This window comes from Neoarius graeffei, chromosome 10 (genome assembly GCF_027579695.1).
Source record: "Neoarius graeffei isolate fNeoGra1 chromosome 10, fNeoGra1.pri, whole genome shotgun sequence".
Lineage (NCBI taxonomy): Eukaryota > Metazoa > Chordata > Actinopteri > Siluriformes > Ariidae > Neoarius > Neoarius graeffei.
The window spans coordinates 36,168,260-36,172,675 of record NC_083578.1 but is presented as its reverse complement, the minus strand read 5'-3'; the positions used below and the strand labels follow the sequence as shown (position 1 = coordinate 36,172,675).

General features: G+C 40.2%; 1 long non-coding RNA gene across 1 annotated transcript; it reads left to right on the top strand.

Annotated features, from left to right (window-relative positions):
* Window positions 1–468: 468 nt before the first annotated feature.
* Window positions 469–2,779, top strand: LOC132892492 (uncharacterized). Its single transcript, XR_009655436.1, has 4 exons — window positions 469–1,945; window positions 2,023–2,093; window positions 2,195–2,255; window positions 2,552–2,779. It is a non-coding gene; the product is annotated as an uncharacterized LOC132892492 (long non-coding RNA).
* The last annotated feature ends 1,637 nt before the right edge of the window (window positions 2,780–4,416 follow it).

Below are 4,416 nucleotides of genomic sequence, written 5' to 3'. Positions count from 1 at the left end.
TAATATCTCCTTCCGTTTTCGTGTAAATCCCCGTTGTTTGGAGGGAGTGCACTGAGAAAATCCTGGCTGCTCGCTCTCTCACACATACACACACACACAGAAGGGCCGGGCTGCTCGCGGGCTTCAGTCTGATTGATGTGTCAGTATCCAATCATTTTGAGGTGGTACCTCGATAGGATTGGATGGCGTTTTTCCTTTATTTTACACTGTAGACTGGATTAAAATATTTCGTTTTTAGGTCAAACCTTCTATTGTACTGCTTGCAACATGGGTGTGAGGAGCTTTTCAAGCAATATGGTAAAAAATACTCCTGAAAAAAATCTCATACTCCACCTTTAAGAATTTTTAAAAGCAAGTACTTCAGTACTTTAACTTAAGTAAAAATTTGACTGTACAACTTTCACTTGTATTGGAGTAATATTTGACCAGTGGGATCTGTACTTTGACTTAAGTAATGAAGTTGGGTACTTTGTCCACCTCTGGTCCATATAAATGTGATGAGACTCCAGCCAGATGTAGGGCATCAGGATAGATCAGGCAGGTCCAAAGAGCAGAAGAGACCAGCATCAGTGGTATCTCAGGACTGACATGTAACTTGAGAGAGAGAGAGAGAGAGAGACACAGGTTGTTGGGTATGGAAGCGGAGCTCCCGATGAGTATAAAATATGGTCACAAATAATTTCACATTAAAAAAAAAGGAAATTAAAATGCCATGCTGGATAAAAACCCACCTATCTCATGTAACTATAGATACAAATTTAATTTTCCAGTGTGCTGTGTGCTCCGCTTTGCTCCACTATAAACTTGGACTCCACTTCGAGCTGTCACTAGCCTATATTTAGACCATGTAAACTACTGTGGTACACTTCATGTCCCTACCTGTACTATACCTGTATGCAATAAATAAATAGGCTTTATAGATAGTATGGACACAGACATTTACATAAATACACGCACACATGGAGTTTCTATGTATAAAATAGGCTGCTTACTTATTTTTGAGGTCTCCATCTGGTGCTGGCTCTTTTGCATCAGGCTGTCATGGTACATGCAGGGGCGGACTTACCATTAGGCAAATCAAAGCGGTTGCCTAGGGCCCCCAAAATTTGGGGGCCCCTAACAGTCAGCCCCATCACGGTAAACACCAAACAATATATATGTAATCTTAATTTGTCTCTGATATTAAGTAGTCAACGATATAAATGGAAAAACACACCAAAATAGCATCAGAATATCGAATTCATGTGTATATAGTATTTGTCCCAGCACACACACACACCCTGGTTGTTTTACATTGGACTAGTCCATGATCTGACGACGTAGACAGGTGCGCGATGGAAATTCAAACCAAAGCAGAGGGAACTGTAAACAAGATGAAGTGCAGTTATGAGAGTGGTTGTGCTAAACAAAAAAAAAGGGCACAAAGCAAAAAGAATGCAGCTGCACTTCTGAAACTAACTACATTTTTCAAATTACATTTTTTATGTATAATCTGGAATATCAAGAGTAGTAGCTGAAGTAGCCTGTTTATTTATTTATTCAAATCAATCTAATTATTATAGCTGTCGGTCAAATATGCAACCTTTTTCAAGAAGCAACTTTAAAGCAATCCTTTTATTGTTGCAAGTTAGAGCATAAGTGGATATTGATTCAAATTGTGACTGAGGGGGAAAAAGGTATCAGTCATAGCTTGACGGTTTTAGTTGCAGCGGCATCGTGGCAGCAGTTGACTTTCTACCACTTGTACACTCTTTTCTGGAGACCAGAAAGACAATAACAATAGGATTATATAGATGATGAAGGCCAGGAGAAGTACATGGAGAAGAGACAAGCAAGAAAGGCACAAAGGAGAGAGGGAGACCTGAAACATGAAGGCAAAACAGACACACAGATGAAGAAAAACAGGGGTACAGACAAAGAAATGGAAGACAGGGACAAAGAGAAGGTATTCATTTTAACAATACATTTTGGGTATTTATTTCTACTGTTCCATGATTGATTTGCTGTTGTCTTGTGTCACAGTAGTGAAAGATAATAAGAGACAAGACGGATGGACAACACCAACTTCTGCCAGTGAGCCCTTGCTGAACAAGGTATGTGATTTGACAAAGGATTACTTGTGTTCATAGATCATATCATCAAAGAAAAAAGTGTATTGAGTTGTTTTGTTATAATGCTGTGTTGTTTATTGTAGTTTGGGTTCCATACCTCTGCACACCACCTTTCTATGAAGACTTTGGAGAAGCCAGCAACAAGTAGGACTTTTCTTTCTCATATGATTATGATGAACAATGGACATTTGGAGATTAAGGACTTTTCAGTAATGTACTGGCTGCAACCTTTAAAAACTCATACCTCTCTCTTTCTCTACCCCCCCCCCCCCCCCCGCCGCACACACAAACACTATCTCTCTCTCTCTCTCTCTCTCTCTCTCTCTCTCTCTCTCTCTCTCTCTCTCTCTCACACACACACACACACACACACACACACACACACACCTACACCCCATTATGGAATGGTGATGGAATACATGAACAATGGAATTTTGAAGATTAAGGACATTTCAATAATGTACTGGCTGCATCCTTTACAAACTCACAATCCCTCTGTATCTGTCTCTCAACCACTGTACTGCCTGTCACTAAATGGCTCTCTCTCTCTCTCTCCCTCCCTCCCTCCCTCACTCTCTCTCACACACACACAAACTCTCTCTCTCTCTCTCTCTCTCTCTCTCTCGTACATTTATCTTGTCATCAGTCTTATCCCATTGAAGTGTATAGGTTTTGATAGAGTAATATCCATTTGTGTTGTAGTTCTGATAACAGTAAGATCATTTTGTATCTCTGGTAATGTGTATCTGGTAACATGTATCCATTTGTGTTCTACTTCTGATAAGAATAAGATCATTTTATATCTGGTAATATTTATCTGTGGAGTAAAAATAATAATTGGATTTCAGATATCCTTGTTTTATTAAAATATGGAGATTGACTCTTAAAATTGGCTCGCTCTCTCTACTGTCTCTTCTGTTGTTTGCCTTGTCACTCTCTCTCTTTCTGGTTTGATCTGAGCAATAAACACTGTCAGAATTTTGGCAAATGCTGGAGTAATCTCAAACCTGTTTCACTGTGGAGCTTATTTGGGGCACATTGTTAGTGGCAGTTTGCTATCTTTTTTTCTGAATTTACAGCAAGGAGATATGGCATGTGCCAAGTAGGGATGACCATTATTCTGTATGTGCGTTTCAAGACTGACTTTTGAGGGCCCCATGTCTGTATTTCGCCTAGGGCCCCAAAATGGCTAGAACCGCCCCTGGGTACATGCTACACACTGGCTATCATGGTCTGTATATGTGAATGTTTGGCACATCAATAAAGAGGAGAATCAGACTGTGACCACAGACTGTTGAGTAGCTGAAGTCTTGTATTAAGCAAGAACAGAGAAAAATTCCAATTGCAAAACTGCAACAATTAGTATCCTAAGTTCCAATATGATTAATAGGTGTTATTAAAAAGAAAGTTGATGTAACACTGTCAGTAAATTGGCTGAGAACGCTCTGACTACAAACATGGACACCTCGAACTACATTTCCCAAGATTCACTGCGCCCTCTGTCTCCTGATTATTGAATCCAGCTGACCCTCATTTTCCTAATCCCGCTCTTCCTACTTAAGCCTCTCTCAGACACTACTTCAGTGCAGGGAGCATATTTGGTGCTGTGTGTGTTTTCATAATTATTCACTAATATAAATTGTTCAAGTTGTCTGAGAACATATCCAGAGGGGGGTTGAGGTGTGATCTGGAAGGAAGCAGGATGGCAGGCGAGGATGAGGGAGAAGAAATAGATGGTATGGAGCAAGGCATTGACCCGATACAGGCTAATGAAAGACGCACTGAAGCAGGTGAATTTCAGACGGTCAATCACAACAAGAGAAGGAAGGGACAATCATCTGAATTTGACGAGAGCAGTAGGGAGGAAGGTAAACCAACTGAATTAAAAGTAATACTTCAATTTCAATCCCAGTGTACTGTCAATCCCATAAAGGCCAGTGAAGAAGTTCACAAACTGGTCAGAAATGTTCTTGCAGTCTTGCCTTTGAGAGATGGTAATCTAATGATTGTTTGTCGAGATAGAGACCAGCAACAAGGTTTAATGAAGCGTAAGATGTTCTTGGGGAAAGCGATTAAATCACAGGTGTGGGAAGAGAGAGGAAAAGTTTTGGGGGTGATTTCAGGAGTATCGACCGACATGTCTGAAGAAGAGATTAAAACTAGTGTGAGGGGTGCACGAGTTATTAAAGTGAAACGTCTACCTATCACAAGAAATGGAATTAAAAGTGCAAGTCTGTCTGTTATGCTGGTGATGGATGAGGATAAATTGCCAGACAGGATTAAAATTGGGTATGTCAGTTACAGC